Source organism: Pipistrellus hanaki (genome assembly GCF_964339955.1).
Source record: "Pipistrellus hanaki genome assembly, chromosome: 1".
In the NCBI taxonomy this organism is placed as follows: Eukaryota; Metazoa; Chordata; class Mammalia; order Chiroptera; family Vespertilionidae; genus Pipistrellus; species Pipistrellus hanaki.
The window spans coordinates 90116980-90137554 of record NC_140503.1 but is presented as its reverse complement, the minus strand read 5'-3'; the positions used below and the strand labels follow the sequence as shown (position 1 = coordinate 90137554).

Here is a 20575-nt window from a genome sequence, read left to right as displayed (position 1 = left end):
TTTTCCTCCCGAACAAGAAAGCCAGCCGCGTATTAGCTGTCCGCCCTCTTCGCACGCTGGGAGTAAGCCAGTAGCGAACACGGCCCTGCCCGCCCTCTCCACGCGCCGGGATTAAGCCAGCGCCTTTTCGCGAGTACAGTTCTCTGTACCTTCACAGTTTCTGAGGGTCTGCGTGCCTTCTCTCTCCTTCCCAGATGGCAGAGCCTCCTCTCAGCTAGCCGTCCGGTGCTTCAGGGCAATGCCTCCCCTGTTTTCCATTTGTAAATTCAAATTGCCTGTGGTAGGCTGCATTCGGGTGTCTACCCTATGCCGCCATCTTGGTTTCTCTCCAGGCCCCAAACTCTTAACACACCAGCTGTGTCCCAAGGAGCCCCAGCCCAAGGGAGGGCATAGACCCAACAGGTTCTTCTACAAATGAATGGATCCAGAATACATCACTGATCTCATTTCAGATCGTTGTTCCAAAGGGTTAGAAACTGCTAGGGAGAGCAAAACAATAAACATAAAGACTGTTAAAATCTCTTAAAAAAATATAATTCAAGTTGCAAAACTGAATTTGCATACAACTTTTCAGGAATTTTAGAATTTAGAGGGACTTTAGGAGTCAGCTAGTACAGTAATATTTATTGCATAAAGCAAGGCATAAATATTGGTATTATAATTGTGAGTGATCACAAATATATCACAAGTAAGCTATTTATTGGTTTCAAAATTCTAAGTAGTTTGGAATGGGATTTTCTCTTAAGAAAATGGTTTTAGCCGAAGCCAGTTTGGCTCAGTGGTAGAGCATCGGTCTGCGGACTGAAAGGTCCCAGGTTTGATTCCGGTCAAGGGCATGTACATTGGTTGCGGGCACATCCCCGGTAGGGGGTGTGCAGGAGGCAGCTGGTCGATGTTTCTCTCTCATTGACGTTTCTAGCTCTCTATCTCTCTCCCTTCCTCTCTGTAAAAAATCAATAAAATATATATTTTTTAAAAATGGTTTTATATTATATGCAAAAGTTTCCTTAGCTTGTTTTCTTCTTCACATTTTACCTATTTACTCTTTTTCTTCTTTTTTTTTTGGCTGGGCACAGTGAACTTTATTGGTGGTGCACAAGGTAGGGCTCCCTAAGCCCTTCCCCTTCTTCAGGGGTGCTGGGGGAAATTGCGGTCAGGAGTTTCTTGCCGTGTTGGGAGATTGACCTGGGGCAAGGACTCCCCAGCAGCTGTAGGCCTCTCTTCCTCTTGCTGGGGCTGGTGTTCCAGGGGGCTCTCACTCCTTGAAGGCCATGTGGACCATAAGGTACACCACTCTTGCTGTAGCCATATTCATAGTCATACCTGGAAATGAGCTTGACAAAATGGTCTTTGAGGGCAATTCCAGCCCCAATATCAAAAGTGGAGGGGGGGGGGGGTCACTGTTAAAGTCACAGGAGACAACCTGGTCCTCAGTATAGCCCAGGATGCCCTTGAGGGGGCCCTCTGATGCCTGCTTTACTACCTTCTTGATGTCATCATATTTGCCAGCTTTCTCTGGTCAGATCCACAACTGACACATTGGGGGTGGGAACATGGAAGATCATGCCAGTGAGCTTCCCATTCAGCTCAGGGATGACCTTGCCCACAGCCTTGGCAGTGCCAGTAGAAGCAGGGATGATGTTCAGGGCAGCCCCTCGGCCATCATGCCACAGCTTCCCAGAGGGGCCATCCACAATTTTTTGGGTGGCAGTAACGGCATGGACTGTGGTCATGAGTCCTTCCACCATGCCAAAGTTGTCATGGATGGCCTTGGCCCAGGGGGCCAAGCAGTTGGTGGTGCATGAGGCATTGCTAACAACCTTGAGGGAGTCATCATATTTGACATGGTTTACTCCCATCACAAACATGGGAGCATCTGCAGAAGGGGCAGAGATGATGACCCTCTTGGCTCCATCATTCAAGTGAACCCTGGCCTTCTCCATGGCAGTGAAGACACCGGTGAACTCCACAACATACTTAGCACCAGCATCACCCCATTTGATGTTGGTGGGATCTCGCTCCTGGAAGATGGAGATGGGCTTTCCATTGATGACAATTTCCCATTCTCAGCCTTGAATAGAATAAACAGAATACTGGAACATGTAGACCACACATGTCAAACACAAGGCCCGCGGGCCAAATCTGGCCCGCCAGGCCTTGCAATGTGGCCCGCACCGCGCTGTCATCACTGCACTCCGCTGCGTTCCATCACAATGACGCGCGGTGACATAGGAGGCTTGTGATCTCGCCGGCCGCCGTACTTGCTATCTACTATGCATGCGCATAGATAACAAGTCACGCGAGATTCAGGAGGCGTGACCTATAGTCCGGCATCCGATGTGGTTGTGCGGGTGGCAGAGCAGAGGAGAGAGTGAGTGTGCTGGCATAAAAAATACACAGCAGAAGCTGCCAGTTCCTGGCATAAAGTGCAGGCATAAAAATCGCAACAGAATCTGCTATCTGTACCCAGCCAGGCATTTATTGACTGACTTTTTTTTTCTCCACTCCATCTGCCAAATCAAGCTATCCCTGTGCAGTTTTCAACTTTTTCCTTCTAACGCAGATTTCCAATAAACTACATCTTTTACTGCCAATATTGATCCCAAAATGTCCAGGAAAAGAAAAGTTGACGGTGAAGGCAGACAATTTAATGACAAATGGGAAAATGAATACATGTTTGTGCTTAGAGAGGGCAAACCAGTGTGTATATTGTGTTATGAGACAGTGTCGGTGATGAAAGAGTACAATATACGTCGTCATTTTGACACCAAACATAATGTTAAGTATGGCAAATATACTTTGGAAGAAAAGCATAAAATTGTTAAAGAACTAAAAGGCAAACTACAATCACAGCAGCAAATGTTTACAAAGGCTACAGCGAAAAATGATGCTGCAGTGAAAGCAAGCTTTATAGTGGCTGAAGAAATTGCCCATACTTCAAGGTGTTTTTCAGAGGGTGCCTTTTTGAAGCAATGCATGCTAAAAGTGTGTGAGCAAGTATGCCCAGACCAGATACAGAGTTTTCAAAATGTCAGTTTGTCAAGAAACACCATTGCAGATAGAGTTCAAGAACTTTCAGGAAATCTATCATTACAGCTGGCCGAACAGGCATGCAGTTATCTCGCTTTTTCACTTGCTGTCGATGAAAGCACAGACAAGACTGATACAGCACAGCTGTCCATCTTTATACGTGCTACGAAGACCGACCTCTCTGTCACTGAGGAACTTTTGGATGTAGCTGCCATGCATGGGACGACGACTGGTAGAGATATATTTGAGGCTGTGGAGAAATCTATAAATAATTTTAAATTACCCTGGGAAAAGTTGGTGGGGCTAACTACCGATGGCGCACCTTCAATGTGCGGAGAAAAGAAAGGCTTGGTTGGACTAATGAAGGAAAGAATGCAAAAAAGTCACTGCCACACACCCTTGATTACTTATCATTGCATTATCCACCAAGAGGCTATGTGTGGAAAAGTTCTGGACATGAATGACATAATGACCACAGTCATTAAAACTATTAACTTTATACGGGCACGTGGCCTGAATCATCGCCAGTTCCAGCAGTTTTTACAGGAGGTGGGTGCAGAGCATGGAGACGTGCCATACCACACAGAAGTAAGATGGCTGAGCAAGAGCGCAGTCCTCAAAAGATTTTTTGAGCTCAGAGAACAAATTGCTCTTTTCATGGAAAGTAAAGGAAAGCCCTTGCCTGAACTGTCGGATCCCGCCTGGCTATGTGATTTTGCTATGATGTGTGACATATGCGAGCATTTCGCCCAACTGAATCTGAAGCTGCAGGGACGCAAACAAGTCATCACGAAGATGTCTGACATGATCACAGCATTCCAGCGTAAACTTCAACTATGGAAGTCCCAACTGGAACAGGACAATCTTGCCCACTTTCCCGTTTGTTTGAGTATCTCAACCACTATTTCTGGTACTTTTCCTTGCAGTCGGCTGGCTACCAAAGTTAGCCGTTTACTAAGTGAATTTGAGCGGCGCTTCTCTGACTTTAGAACACAGCACTCAGGCTTTGACATCTTTGCCAATCCTTTTACAATTGATGTCAACAATGTGCCCCATCACCTTCAGATGGAGATAATCGAGTTTCAGTCTGACAGTGGCCTGAAATCAAGGTTTCAGGATGTTGAAATTGAGGACTTCTACCCTCCACTGCCCCCTGACTCAATGCCAGAGCTCCGACTTTATGCTGCCTGTATTCTATCCATGTTCGGGAGCACCTATCTTTGTGAACAGATGTTTTCAATAATGAATCTGAACAAAAACAAGCACAGATCACGCATTACCGATGACAACCTCCATGCTGTTTTGCGGGTTGCTACAGCCCAAGAAATAAAACCGAACATTGACTCATTGATCCGGGGAAAACGGTGTCAGACATCTAGCCAGAAAACAAAACAATGAGCATTTTAGGTACATTCCAATATTACTGTTTTGCTTGATACCAATATTACTGTTTTGCTTGATAGCATGTGAGTTGGTTAACAGCACTGTTAAGGAAAAGATTGTTCCACTCATTTTAAATTCACATTTCTGGTTAACATTGTCAGTTTATGACTGTTCAGTAAACCATTCGGCCCGCGATTTAGGCTGGATTTTAGATTTTGGTCCCTTCTCTGATTGAGTTTGACACCCCTAATGTAGACTATGTAGTTAAGGTCAATGAATGGGTCATTGATGGTGACAATATCCACTTTGCCAGAGTTGAAAGCAATCCTGGTGATCAGGCACCCAATGCGGCCAAATAAATTCATTCACTCCGACCTTCACCATTGTGTCTCAGAGTTGTGGTTGGCACTACACAGGAGGAGCAGCTGTCTGACACACAGAAGGAGCAGAGAGCCTATCTATTTACTCCCATGCAGCTGTATTTAATATATGTTTGTTTTTGTAGCTTTAATAAGTTTCTACTGGTCTCCCCTATTAAGAATTTTCTTTCTTTTCTTTGGCTGCCATCTAGAGGCTTCTATGGTAATTGCATATATTAGACTTTCTAAGCAAAGGCCTAACAGAAGTAATCAATTCTGTCCCTGCTTTACTTTCTAAGGAATGCTCATACATGTCTGTGTCTTCACAAATATTTTAATTCTGAGGTTGAAATTTCTAAATGGTCCTCCTACTCTCTCCTTCAGCGTCCCTCTCTTTTACAGAGGAGTATAGCTGACAGTTTTAGATATCTCTGAAGCCCTTTCTCGGAACCTTATTTAATTTATTATCTAAAATAAAATAAAGCCATTCAGCCTTTGGGGAAGCAGCTGCCTTTAGCTTCTGGCCTCACCCATGGATCTTGGCTGAAGAGGAAGAAGGTGTTCCTTTGTAGAATTTTAGATGCAGCTGGAGGGAACACTAGTTAGAAATTGTCTAGCAGGAGCCCTGGCCTAGAAATCTGGCTTCCTGTGGCTAAAATTGCTCCAGAATTTCAATCAATTGGTGGTTTATCTTTCCCCAAAATCCACGGATAAAAAAAATTAGTCAGTAAGTAGGATTTTCTCAATTAAAAGTTTTATCCCATACATTTTTTTTAAGTAAGTGTACCCTCTCTACCTGAGTAGGCGACAAATGGCTCAAAAGTGAGATTCTGGGTAGGGTCAGCAGCTGCTCCTTCTCCAACAGCACATGTCTAAAAGACACATACAATAAAATAAGCCCAATGAAACTATAGAATTGAGGTCTATTTTTTATTTTGCTTGAAAAATTGTTTTAATTTTTATAGTAAAATTAAATGTATCAGAAATCCGTGATGTTCTGAAAAGGTCACACTTATACAGGAAGCCACGGGGTCTGTCATCTGGACAGAGACGATACCCTTGTTTCACAGATGGGGCAGCTTTGACCAAGAGAAGCGAGTTGAGAGATGCAGAACAACAGAGCTGTTGACAGAAGAGCTGGGACCAGGGACCTGTGCCCATCACTCTCTGTCTAGCTCTCCCTTTCCTATGTACCCCACGCTCACTTCTGAAATGCAAGAAGCTCTTCGGGCTGAAATTTCATCCATGAAAACAATGTCCTTTGATTGAGAAATACTGTCTCTGGGAGCCACTTGTTAAGTGTGTATGTATGGCTGCTACCACAGCACCGTGCCCTGCTCTAGCAAGGAGCAGCTGTGAGATGGGAAGGCAGCTCCCTGACGCAGACCTGCTGGGAAGGCAGCGGAGGATATGAGGAATCCAGGCGGCACAGGGCCATGGCCTGGCGCTGGTGGCAGCCCCACACAGCGGAGGGGCGGTCTGAGAGGGAATTCAGAAACCATCTTTTTCCTTAACAGTCACTGATAAATTCCCACCTCTGCACTGCTAAATCCAATGTCTTAGTTCTCAACTCGCTTGACTTCTCATTATTAGCCCATTTGACCAGGTTGATAGGTCTGTTCCTTCCCTGTGCAACCAATAACATGGGTGTTTTGAGTACAAGTTCTTGTCTTGTAAAAATCGAAAAATGAAGTCTCAGACAGAAATGATTAATGGAACCAGACTTTATTGGGAGAAGCCAGACCTGGAAAAGGTGCAGCTGGGGTTCAGGAGCAGCCCAGTGTCCAGAGCTTCCTTTCCACATTACAATCAGGAGTGGTTCAGCATCCAAGCTAATTGAAGTCTATTATCCATGTGTGGAGGCCCAAAGGGCCATAGCCACGTAGGCTCAGAGGGTGTGCTCCCCACAACAGAAGTCTCAGGTATCCTTTGTGCTCTGTGCCAGGGAAGAAGAGACGGGAGCCCATGCTTTTTGTATATATGCTTGCCTCATGGCCTTGTGATTGGTTATCTACACATGGTCTGTCTTATCAACTTCCATACATTTTAAAGTTCATGCCTCTCCGCAGCCTTCCTTTCCACCCCAATTGGGGTGTCTTTCTAACTCCGCCCAGCTGGGTTCCTGATTTCACTTCCTCTTCCCATGGGCTGCCCCTATCTACCTAACTTTTTTTTGGTCTCACATGTACTGTCCTCACTGGGCTCCCAGACACCACTCTCTCTTACATTGGCTTCTTCACTCGTCTTGCCTCCCTCTCTCTGGCTCCTACTGTTCCCCACTTTCTTCTTGTCACGGTGTACTTGTTCTCTTCCCTTCCTTGTCCTCATTTGCCCCCTTGTCTTTCTATACTATCTACACCAGTAGTTCTCAACCTTCCTAATGCCCCCTCTGAGGGCTCTTGGACTGTGAGAGGGGGAAGGCTGGGCTAAGAGAGCCCCCCTTCTAGTGCATGACTTTTCATGCACCAAGCTTCTAGTTATGTATAACAAGATATTATAAAAAATAGGTTATGAAATTTTTATTAAAATGTTTCTTACATACCATTATATTGGCTGGGCTGCAAAAATATTCATTGTGGACACCACATGACCTCACTCATTTATGGATAATAAAGAACATTATAAACTGATGAACCAAAAGATAGATATAGAGACAGTGGAGCAACGGTCGGACTGTCAAATTGTTGTGGGGAGGGGAGGGAGATCTGGGGGAGATAATAGATCAACCGAAGGACTTGTATACATGCATATAAGTACAACCAATGGACATAAAACTCTGGGGAGGGTGGGTATGTTTGGGAGGGAGGGAGGGGGGCAAAAAAAATCAATAAAATATATTAAAAAAAATATTAATTGTGGGCTGCATGAGACCCATGGGCCATGAGTTTGGCATGCTTGACCTACACATTGTAACTTTCAAATGTCCATCTCCAGCCCAGATTTCTCTCCCAAAGTGCACCTTGGTGTATCTGAGTCTTTACCTCAGATCTTCACTTGACATGTCCAAATCCCCCCTCACCCTTCCCCCCAAGTCAGCTCCTTCTATAGCTTTGTCCATTCCTGGAACTGGCAATTCAGGATTAGCACATTTGACCATGGTCCAGTTCCTGGGCAAAAAATCCTCAACTCTTCTTTTTCTCACATCTCACTTACAATGTATCAGGAAATCCAGTGGACTCTGACTTGGCACTAAATTCATGATTAGAACACTCCAACCGCCCTTCTGTACTATACCCTCAACCACTGCCAAGCCCACACCTACTTCATTATTACCCAGGTCACTTTCATCTGGCCTCCTGCTTAGACTCCCATCTCTTCTAAGGCTTCTCTTCCAAAATGCAGTCAGAATGATCTTTTAAAAATGCCCAGGTTGTGGTCCTTCTCTACTTGGCACACTGCAGTGGCTGTCCTCTTAGTGTAAAAGCCAACTGCTAGGAGCAGGAGGGAGAAATAGAGCAGTGTGGACTAATTATAGTTATCCCAATAATAAAAGCCCAGCGACCAAAACAGCAGAATAAACAAAGGACCAGAATGACTGTGGCCCCTTGCCCCAGCTGGCCTCGCCCCCCAGCAGAGACCCCCTCCCTTATCGGGGCCTTCATCAGGGCAGACTTGCTGGACCCCACCCATGCACCAGACCTCCATCTATACTAATAAAAGGGTAGCATGCTAATCAGACCGGGAGACTTGGGAGACCTTCCAGATGTCCTTTTGGACAAAGTCATGGTGGCAGGGCTGAAGCAGAGGTGGTTAGGGGCGATCAGGCCAGGAGGGGAGGGCAGTTGGGGGCGATCAGGCTGGCAGTGGGGGGAAGTAGGGGACAATCAGGCTGGCGGGGGGGGGGGGGGTTAATGGGGGGTGAGCAGGCTGGCAGGCAGAGTGTTAGGGATGATCAGGCAGGCAGGCGGGTGAACAGTTAGGATCCAGTGGTCCTGGATTGTGAGAGGGTCCCAGATTGGAGAGGGTGCAGGCTGGGCTGAGGGACACCCACTCCCCATGCACCGGGCAACTACCATGTTTCCCCGAAAATAAGACATCCTCCGAAAATAAGACCTAGCACAACTTTGGGAGAAAAAATTAATATAAGATACTGTCTTATTTTCGGGGAAACAGGGTAGTAGAAATATAAAACCCTACCTGCCACCACTCCAACCCAACCTGCCTAAGGCTCCTGAAACCACAAAATTAGATCACTGATTCAGGCTACCAGTTCAAAGTATAAAGTCTCGTGAGGAATTCGCACCCTTCTCCTTCCCATTTCCCTTCCCCTTAGACTCCATGTCTCAGAGGGGACATGAGTAATATGTACGTGCAATTGAAAGCTCAGAAAAGTCACTTGTTTGGAGTCCTATGGCACATCCAGGCAGACCAACTGATCACTAAAAACCAAGCACCAGACTCTGTCCCTTCCTCATTCCATGGCTTCAGTCCAAGCAGGCACTCCCCGAGGCAGGATACAAGGAGAGCCCCATCTCAAATCTTTGGAGAGAGGGGAATGCTCAGGAGGCCAAGATAATAGAAACCTAAGGACACAAATGCTGGGGCCCATGCCACCAGGGCCTGCTCAGCACAAGGCCAAGTTCTGGTCCAATTCCTAAAATTCCTAACCTGGTTGCAACCTGTCGTCCTGGGGCTTCAGTGGCGCTGTGTAATGGCGGGGAGGGTGGGTCTGGAGGCGGAGGACTCACCACTACCCCTGGGCCCCAAGGACTCTCCGCCTGCACGCTTCTCCCCCAGGCGCTCAGCCTGTGCCAGCAAAGCCCCTTTGCTGGGGTGGGATCTGCAGGGGGCAAGCCGGGGGAGGGGTGTCCGGCCTGCAGCCTCTGCTGCGGCTGTTTGCACACATGTAATTAGCTCTAATTATCCCGGGCTTTCAGTTCACTGAGTCTGTGCCTGGGAGCTGAGCCCAGGGTAAACGCACCCCATGGAGCTGCTGTTCGGAGGAATGAGCCCTGTCACGGGCTGGGAAGCTCTATTCCCACCCACAGCACCCAGTGTGGTGTGTCTGTGTTTGCTCATCTGTCTACAGTACAGCCACCACGTGCTGGCTTGGGGATATCTTTGTGTGTGCTCGGTCCTGTGTCTACACTGGCTGCTGCAAAGGTTCAGGAGTACCAGGCACTGATGAGGAGAGGAGGGGTGACAGGGTGGGGGAAAGGGGCGGATGAACCGGTTCTCAGCTGCGAAGGAAGGAAGTGCTAGTTCCAGGCTCTTCTGTCTGTGTAAGTTCTACATAAACTTGAACCCGGGCAGCCGCCAAGGCCAAAAATCCCTGGGATTTGGATGTAACCTCCAAACTGAGGTGTCCTAGACCGTGCTCTGTCTCCTAGCCCCCGAGCCATTTTGAACTTCAGCCACCAGCGCTCCTCTCCTGCAGGTGGCATAGCCAGGGCTCAGAGAGGTTAGGGAACTCACCCTAGGCGGCACAGCAGGACAGGGCCGCCACTCTTCAGAGCCAAGGCATGGGATTTGGGATTCGGGCTTTGCTCAAAAACAGAAGGTGGTCGAAACCGGTTTGGCTCAGCGGTGGAGCGTTGGTCTACGGACTGAAGGGTCCCAGGTTCGATTCCGGTCGGGGGCATGTACATTGGTTTCGGGCACATCCCCAGTGGGGGGTGTGCAGGAGGCAGCTGGTTAATGTTTCTCATCCACGTTTCTAGCTCTCTGTCTCTCTCCCTTTCTCTCTGTAAAAAAAATCAATAAAATATATTTTTAAAAAACCAAAAACAAACAAAAAAACAGAAGGTGTGCGGGAACCAGAAGGGAATGCCTCCAGGTCCCCTCTCTCTATCTGGTCTCAGGTCTCTAGCCCTTGGAGACCCTGGTCCTGCGAACTCAGTCCATTGCCCACCACATCCTTCCAGCCCTTTCCTCTGCCTAGGATGCTTTACTCCAGGTATTTGCTTACCTAGTGCCTCCCTTCATCCTCCTTCAAGCCTTCCCAAGTCTACCTTCTCAATGGGGCCTGCCTGACCCTATATTTACTATTTCAATCTGCATCTGCCATACCTTCATTCCTAAGGCCACTTAATCTGGACTTCCTTTTCTTATTTCTATTATAGCACTCCCTGCCTTTAAACATGCTGCATCATCTTATTTATTATGACTATTTGAATGGTCTATATCTCTCCCCAGCACTGTTAGTTACATGAGCACAGGAACCTTGGTTTTGTTTATTAATATGACTTAAGTAACTAGAACAGTGTCTGACACATGGGAATGTCTAATGTACACATATATTTCTTTTTTATATATAACTTTTTTTCTTTATTGATTAAGGTATTACATATGTGTCCTTATTGCCCCATTGCCCTCCCACCCCCTCACTCATGCCCTCACTCCCCTGCTGTCTGTGTCCTTTGGTTAGGCTTATATGCATGCATACAAAGTCCTTTGGTTGATCTCTCCCCTTTACCTCCACCCTCCCCTACCTTCCTTCTGAGATTTGATGGTTTTATCCATTCTTTCTCTGTCTCATGGTTTAAACTGGAAAGCTTTCTATAGATAGATTAATAATAACTTTATTTATTGAGCCTCTACTAGACGACACTCAATGCACATGGGTATTCACTCATCTCTGAAACATCCTTCCTGGGTGTGTGGGAGACAGCCTCCAAGGTGGCCCTGGTGATCACTGATCCTGGCATTCATGCATTGGTAGTCCTCCCACACATCCTCTCAGGGCTGGTCTGTGTGGCCTGCAGAATAGAGCAGAAGTGACAGTGGGTTGTTTCCAAGGCGATGCAATAAAGACTTCGTGGCTTCTAGCTCAGTCTCCCTTGAATCACTTTCTCTGAGGGAAGCCAGTGTCTTGTCACGAAGATTTTCAAGTGGCCAATGGAGAGGCCCACAGGTAAGAACCAAGGCCTCCTGCCCACAGCCCCTGAGGGAGCCATCGTGGGGGCAGACCTTCTAGTCCCAGGCCCTGGGAATGGCTGGAGAGCCAGCTGACACGGCCTCACTCTGAACCAGGACTTCCCTGCTAAGCTGCTGGCAGGATCCCGACCCTTAGACAATGTGTGATATTATAAGTGTCTGTGGTTTTAAACTGCTACGATTTTAGTACTTTGCTAGGCAGCAATAGGTAACAAATATAGTACATATTACTATTATTGCTACTCACTTTTAGATATGATGGACCTGAAGCTCATAGAAACCAACTTTCCTAAGGTTATGATTTCTCACTGCAGAGCTGCCATAGTCTACTTGACCCCATTATTCACTTCAAGTTCTGCATTTTATGTCCAAGGTAACAGGTCATGGGGGGGGGGGCGGGGAGGGGGAAACCTTGTCTGTTAGTTTAATCAGGGAGCTGAGCCTCGTCTACAGAAACTAGCGGGCAGGCTGTCATGTACCAGGACCCTCCCAGGCCAGTGGGAAACAAAACCACACTGTTGGTTTGATCTAAATCCACATCCTTTGGGTTAGAATGTCCTGATGCACGTCTCTTTAAAAAAACATCAGGCAAAAAGAATTCAAAAGCTCTGTGCCCCAGTGCGCCCTTACCTATACCTGTGTGTAATTAAGCCATAGCACATTTACTTCAACTGGGATAGAATTTCTTTCCAGGTCTGTTGCTGTGTTTGCTTGTAGTAACCAAGGATTTAAAATCAATGATGCAAGCTTTCCTGTTGCTCCTCTCATTAAAAAAAAAAAAAAAAAATGCTTGTATATGGCAAAGCAATTAAGTCATTTTGTTTCAGCTTCTGATTTTACTGCTCTGCCCCCAAACATTTTGGCAACATTCATTCAGTTGAGTTAAAAAGAAACCTCACCTGAATTACCTTTTTAATAAAATCATCACCACTGTCCCTCTGTTGTGCTTTATCTGTCTTGTGGGGGTCAAGATAACTCTAAGCAGCCTGAGCTGGAACTCAATTCCCTTCCCCCGCCTCACCGGTAGCCTGGGCTCAGCTGGAGGCCACTGTACCATGGCAACTTCATCTTAGTGACATTTCTAATAAATGACGGCCAAGGGTTTATGGGGTGTTTCTGGCCCTGGCTCAGCATAACCAGCAGGCGCTGGGGGCAGGGCTACTTCCTGTCTCCTCTACCCAGTGGTTTCTGCTTCACCATGAAAGAGCACAAGAGTATTTAGAAGGGCAATCAGTCAATTAAAATCACTGAGAGTTTGAGCAAACTGAAGGCAAGGGCACATCTCTGGCAGCGCGCTGCTTCAAAAAGGACAGAGAAGCACTGGGAGCTGCGGAGACACAGGGGAGGCGGGCAGTGCCGAGACCAGACAGCAGGCTCTTCTCCTTCCAGCCCAGCTGCTCTCCCTCCAGCAGGTCTTTCAACCTGAAGGACTAGCCTTGGAAACAAATGACCAGTTTGATTTCAGCTCTTTCTCTTCCCCCCACCACTAGGCAGCCCAATAGAGGGCAGGGTAGGGTGGGGGTGGGGGGAAGCAGGGCCTCTGAATGACCTTCCAACTAGTGGAACTTTAATATTATCCCAAAGTAGATGTGCTAATGATGTTTGAGATGGAGGAACATAGTCACCAAATTTTTTCTTTTTGAGAGACTCTTCTTTTGGAGCTCTGGCCTGTATAATGGACTGACCCTTGCCTGATATCAGTTCTGGAGCGAGCCAGCAAGAATTAGCACTGGTTACTTGTTAGGTCATGGAGGGTAATGGAGTTTGCTCTCCTCTCGTCCATGTCATTCAACTCAAAGTTGTTTATTTAGTGCCTGTGGGACTTTCCATAACTAATCCTCTACATGCAGAGGTCAGGGGCCACTGCAAGCGTATAATGATATATTTATATCAAGGCAATGAGGTTACTACTTCTCTTCTGATGCTGGGGCCCCAAACAAGCCTGTCAAAGGCTTCATGGGTACAAGTTTTATGACATTCATGAATAAGAAAATTGTGGCTTTTTGTTGAGTGCCATAGTATATTTTGAGGATCATAGTCAAAGCATTCCTAATTAGAATAAGCCAATTAAACAGCCTGGGATGGAATGGAAGAAATGTGAACATATTTCCTGCCATTTGCAAGATGTACAAATAGACTGTTTGTTTAATTTTTTTTTTTTTGTAGGCCTGAATATCTTAAAATTCTCTATTGTAATTGGCCTGGAAGGTCAATGATAAACTGTTTACAGGTCCAAATGTTAACTGTTTGCTTAGAACAGGAACATACCAGAACCACATGATCCAATTTTCAAGAAGGGAAATATTGCCAGGCTCCATCTGAAGACTGGACTGCAGTGTGACAGGTGGACAGTGAAGCGAGGGAGCCACTAAGTTATGTGCAGAAGGGAGAAACATGGTATTTACCCAATCACTCACACACTAGCAAATGACTGTTTTGAGTGGGTTGCATTTATTTAGTGATATAGAGTGTAAGGTTGGCTTCCATTTCAAAGAAAGCTATTTAAACACACTTAATGTATATAGCACTTCCCTGTACTGTTCAGATAGCTGAAAATCTGAAATCAGAGAGTGAAATTTTTTGGTGCTAGGAAAGATTTTAGCTAGTTCACCCTTTTATGCTGTATACTTTTATGAACAAAAGTCTGAGGATGACAGGGTTCAGGAAATTGTCAAATAGCGTACAGCTTGTTTGAGATGTAGGAAAGGGAGTGAGTGTGTATGTGTCGATCTTTTTTTGCTTGTGTTTATCATCAATCTACCCCTCGCTACTGACTCCTTCTTCTTCATCTATGCTCACACTCTTTAAGAAACAGCCCATGTTGGGCTGTCTCAACTAGCACATCTCCCTTTGGTCTCCAAGCAACTGTTGTGGGCTTTTCTCTGTTTCAAATTCAGTGAGCATTTTTCTGTCTTCCAGGTGGCACTCTTGCTTTGTCCCTTTATGCGTTTGGCTCCTTGACATAACCCTGTCCTGCTTCTAACTACAGGTCCCCGAGTGCTTCTCTTTCTGAGTGCCTCTCTTCTTGCTGGCATCCCCATATTCCATAGCATTCTGTTCCCACTCAGCTCATCTGACTTTACCTCGGTCCTGGGTAATGAGTTCCAGTCTCATAATGAACCATGAATCAGGTGTGATATCTCCCCCCCAAAAAAATCTACATTCTGATGCTACTGCTGAGCTTCAGTCTGAATACCCAATTGCTAGTTGGAAAACGCCACCCAGAGGCACTACAGAAATCTCAAACCAATGAGTTCAAAGTGGAATTCATGATCAGGATGGATATTGTGCCTCATTCATTTTGTTAAATCTCCAGTACCTAATACATAGTATACACTCAATAATGGTTTGTTGGCTGGGTGAGACTCTTACTTGGAAAGCAGAGTGGGGCAGAAAAGTGTGGGAACTTCAAGAGTAGCTAAAATTCCATGTAATTGGAAATAAAACAAAACAAACAAAACCCTCCAGGTTTCTGAGAAGAAATGTTTCATTGTTAGGTATTGTTTGTTAGCACCACCTCGTGGACAGTGTGAGTCAGCCAGAATGTCCTCTTTTGATTAAAAATGACAACTCAGTTAAGATTTGCACTATAGTACTATCTACCAAGCATTTACATAAATTGCCTCTTTTTATCTCCATCACAAGATAAATATTATTCTCCCCATTTTACAGTATGGCAAACTAAACCTTGGACAGTTTAAGGAACTTGCCTGAGTTCACACAACTATGTCTCCAACCCCAGACTTCACTACTCTGCTGTATAGACTTTTGTAACTTTTTTCCTGCTTGTTGTATTTGGTTGTTATTAATTTAGTGTAGCTGTCAAAGAACATTAGAAGTCAATTTATGTGGCTCCTGGACTTTGTAAAAGACATTCTAGTAGTAAAAGTTAGTTCTACCAGTATTATTAATAATAACAACAAAAATAAATGTCATACTACATATAGGCACTGTTCTATATATATACTGGTATGTTATCTTATTTAACTTCTACAACTAACCTATGAGGAAATACTCTTAATTATCACTGTTTTACTTTCCAAAAGACACAGTTAGTAGTGGCGAAGCCTGAATTCAACCAGGTAGCCTGGCTCGAGAGTCAGGCTCTTAACCTCTATTAGAACAAATAACATCAGGAAGGTACTCAAAGCATCACATGTAACTTGATACAGGTTCTTTCATTTGATTACCTTGATAATAGAGTCTTACAAGTTTGGTCCATATCCCATCTACCCTTTCCAGTGCCTGGCATGGTAGAATTTCCAATGGTAAAATTTCAGACACCATTTATTGAATGAATAATCTATCTTAAGTGATATTAGATGATGATGGCATAATGCATTCATCTACCCAAGTAGCTTCTTTTTAATTTATTAAGAACTTTCTGGAGACAGCCTGTATTAATCCAAATAAATTACTCAAGACAGTGATGGGCTGGGGAAAAGTGTTTTTCAGCACTGGGGAAGTCCTCACTTTTCTCCATAGTAACCTACTTTTAAAATTTGTGTTTAAAATTTGCCGAAACCGATTTGGCTCAATGGATAGAGCTTCGGTCTGCGGTCTGAAGGGTCCCAGGTTCAATTCCGGTCAAGGGCATGTACCTTGGTTGAGGGCACATCCCCAGTGGGGGGTGTGCAAAAGGCAACTGATCAATGATTCCTTTTCATCGATGTTTCTAACTCTCTATCCTTCTCTCTTCCTCTCTGTAAAAAGTCAATAAAATATATTTTAAAAATAAAATAAATTAAAAAAATAAAATGATCACAGTGCCACATCCCTACTTAGGTTCTGTCTCCACTATGAACCTTAGTATTAGGTGGCCTATGGGCCCAGTCCTTCTGTTTAAATATTTGGTACATAACTAAATAACCCTGATTTGACATTCATGCCACTGATACCATGAGGTTTGTTTAAATATTTGGTACATAACTAAATAACCCTGATTTGACATTCATGCCACTGATACCATGAGGTTTGAGTTTTGTGCAAGTATCTCTCTCTCCTCCTGAAAGTACTTGGCTACAAGCTGGGTAATGTTGCCTTAGTGATCTCTGGTTGGTTCTGTTCTGTCTTGCTTAGATTTGCTTTGGTGTTCTGGGTACCAAGCAAGGCAGTTTCAGACAGCATGTCCACTTTTTGTAAACACTCTATAGAAGGAAAATCTAAAAGAGAAAAGGGATACCTACCTTTGGTGAAAATTTTCTTTTATAATATTGTCAGTTGTACAAGATCTTATGATTCTCCTAAATGTTGGTTCAACATGTGATGCAATGAAGCAAACTTTAAGTTTAAATTTTAACTTTTGAACTAGAATATTTATATATATATATATATATATATATATATATATATATATATATATAATATATTATTGATTTTTTACAGAGAGAAAGGGAAAGAGATAGAGAGCTAGAAACATCGATGAGAGAGAAACATCGACCAGTTGCCTCTTGCACACCCCCTACCGGGGATGTGCCCGCAACCAAGGTACATGCCCTTGACCAGAATCGAACCCGGGACCTTTCAGTCCGCAGACCGACGCTCTACCACTGAGCCAAACCGGTTTCGGCTTGAACTAAAATATTTTGAAAAAGCATGGGCTTTAATAGATCAATGTTTCCATTCACATATTGGCTAGCCTAGTATTATGTCAAGATCTTTCCCCTTCTTTCCCCACTTAACAAAGTTTATACTAGATATCTTTGCATTTTTTCCCTACTAGTCATCCCTAGATTCCAACCCTATGATGTAATTTCCATGGAGCCAACATTTAAACCTAATTTAAGTTTTCTGTCAAAATATTTGTCTCTCGTATACCATTAAGGGAAAGAGATAATATACACAGAGTGACCAGATTATTATGATCTCTGAACGCATAATAATGTGGCCACTCAGTATGTATCCTATATAATAAAAGGCTAATATGCAAATTGTCCATTTGACCAGCAAGCAGGCTGACTAATTGCCCATGTCCCCTCCCCCTGGCCAGGCTGGCCGGACCCCACCCATGCATGAATTCATGCACAGGGCCTCTAATATATACCCTGAGTGGTCATATTATTATGGGTTCAGAGATCATAATAATCTGGCCACTCAGTGTATGTATACAATACCATACCATACCATACCATACCATACAATACATATAGTATGATCTCAATAATAGTTTTTTAAATTAAATTTATTGGGGTGACATTGGTCAACATGAACATATAGGTTTCACGCGTGGGTTTCTATGTTATAAGATCTGTATATTGCACCATGTGCCCACATCCAAAGTCAGATCTTCTCCTGTCACCTTATATTGACTCCTTTCCCCTCTTACTATCCTTCTTTGTCTGGCAATAACTACACTGCTATTGTGTTCATGAGTTTCAGTTTTCTATCCCACAAATGAGTGAAATCATATAGTTCTCAGCTTTTTCTGACTGACTTATTTCACTTAGCTTCCCAAGGTCCATCCATGTTTTTGCAAATGGCTCTATTTCATCCTGTCTTATAGATGTTTAGTATTCCATTGTGTATATGTACCACAACTTCATTATCCAGGCCTTTACTGGGGGGACCACTTTGGTTGTTTCCATGTCCTGGTCACTGTGAATAATACTGCAATGAACATAAGGGTGCATATATCTTTACAAATACATGATTTTGAGTTTTTCCTGTATATACCCAGGAGTAGAATTGCTGGGTCGCATGGTAGCTATAGTCTTAATTTTTTGAGGAATTGCCAGACTGCTTTCCATAGAAGTTGTACCAGTCTACATTCCCACCAGCAGTGAAAATGGGTTCCCTTTTTTCCACAAGCTCTCCCACATTTGTTATTGCTTGTCTTGTTGATAATGGCCACTCTAACAGATGTAAGGTGATTCTTCGTTATAGTTTTGATTTGCATTTCCCTTATTGCCAGTGAGCATCTCTTATAAATATATACTAGAGGTCTAGCCTGTGGGTTCAGGCCAAAACTGGCTCTCCAACATCCCCTAAGAGGTCCCAGATTGTGAGAGGGTGCAGACTAGGCCGAGGGACCCCACTGTTGCACAATCGGGGCCAGCTGGGGAGGGACCACTGAAGGGCTCCAGGGCATGTCTGGTCCGTCTCACTCAGTATCTATCAGTAAGCTAACCTACTGGTAGGAGCATCTGCCCCCTGGTGGTCAGTGCACATCATAGTGAACTGTTAAATGGCCTTAGCATATTATTAGCATACTAGTGGTTCATGATATTCATGGGGAGGGGGATTAGGGTGTACTTCAGCCTGGCCTGCACCCTCTCCAATCTGGGACCCCTTATGAAATAACTGGCATTTGGACATCCCTCTCACAATCCAGAACTGCTGGCTCCTAACCATTCACCTGCCTACCTGATTGCCCTTAACTGCTTCTGACTGACAGCCTGATTATTCCTAACTGCTCCCCTGCTGGCTTGATTGCCCCTAACCACTTCTGCATCTGGGACCCAAGATTCCTCCACCAGCCCACCACAGGCACCCGGGATCCAGGCTTCCCTCCCTCTGGTCAACCATAGGCACCCAGGTTGGATGCAGCTGCAGGGGATGGTGGGCAGGTAGCTTCACCTGGGCTGCAGCTGCAAGTGCTAGCACCTGGAACCATGGGGTGGGCGGCTTCTCCATCTACCAGTCTGTAGCCAACCATAGGGGCTGGTACCTGGACAACAGGCAGGTGGTTTCCCTGTCTTCTCTGGAATGCAGTGTGGGTGGCTTCTCTGGGTGGCTGCGGCCTGGGATCATGAGCAGGCGGCTTCTTCCTCTCTTGGGCCGCACCCACCTCAGACACTGGGGCTCATTTTCCTCAGACACCCCCAGGACATGAGGCAGGTGGACATGAGACTTCTACTTCTGGCTGAGAACTGGGATCCCAGAGCAGGCAGCTTCTTGGTCTCCCTGGATGCAGCCAGCCTCAGGCACTGGCACCCAACTTCTCTGACTCCCACAGGCCTGGAGTGGCTATTTTTTCATCTGTTCAGGTTAATTTGCATACTCACTCTGATTGGCTGTTGGGTGTAGCGTAGTGATGGTAATTTGCATGTTTCTCTTTTATTAGTTTAGATTACCCTTTGATTGGTTGAATGGACAACTGGACACTTAGCATATTAAGCATATATAGGATTGGCTGCTCATAAGTCTTCTTGGGAGAGGTGTATTTTCAGATCCTCTGCCCACTTTTTATTATGTTATTTATTTGTTTTGTGTTAAGTTTTATGAGTTCTTTATATATCTTGGAAATTAAACCTTTGTCAGAGCTACTTTTTGCAAACATCATCTTCTCTCTGGTTGGTTACCTCTTTGTTTTGTTGTCAGTTTCTTTTGCTATGCAGAAGGTTTTTAGTTTGATATGAGTCCCATTCATTTATTTTTGTCTTTTCTTCCCTTGCCTTTGGGGTCTAGTTCATAAAATGTTCTTTATAACCAGGTCCATAGTTTGGTACCTATATTTCCCCCTATGTAATGTATTGTTTTGGGTCATATATTTAGGTCTTTGGCCAATTTTGAATTAATTTTTTGTACATGGGAACAAACAATAATCCAGTTTCATTCTTTTGCATGTGGCTTTTCAGTTTTCCTAGCACCATTCATTGAAGAGATTATCTTTACTCATTGTGCATTTCTGGCTCCTTTATTAAAAATTATCTGTCCATATATGTGTGGTTTTATAATTGGGCTCTCCATTCTGTGCCACTGATCTGTGTGTCTGTTTCTCTGCCAATAACATGTTGTTTTGATTATCGCAGCTCTGTAATATAATTTGAAGTCAGGTAACATGATAACTCCATATTTGTTCTTTGTTCTCAGAAGAGACCAAATAGCTTTGGCTATTTGGGGTCTTTTGTGGTTCCATACAAATTTGATGATTTCTCATTCTATTTTTTTTAATTGGGATTTTGATAGGAATTGCATTAAAACTGTAT

The 20575-nt window shown here is 44.6% G+C and overlaps 1 pseudogene across 1 annotated transcript; it reads right to left on the bottom strand.

Moving 5' to 3' along the window:
- Window positions 1-1255: 1255 nt before the first annotated feature.
- LOC311618745 (glyceraldehyde-3-phosphate dehydrogenase-like) lies at window positions 1256-4797 on the bottom strand (annotated as a pseudogene). The gene is made up of 2 exons: window positions 4671-4797; window positions 1256-2071 (listed from the first exon to the last, which is right to left on the bottom strand). The product of its transcript is annotated as a glyceraldehyde-3-phosphate dehydrogenase-like (transcript).
- Window positions 4798-20575: the final 15778 nt, after the last annotated feature.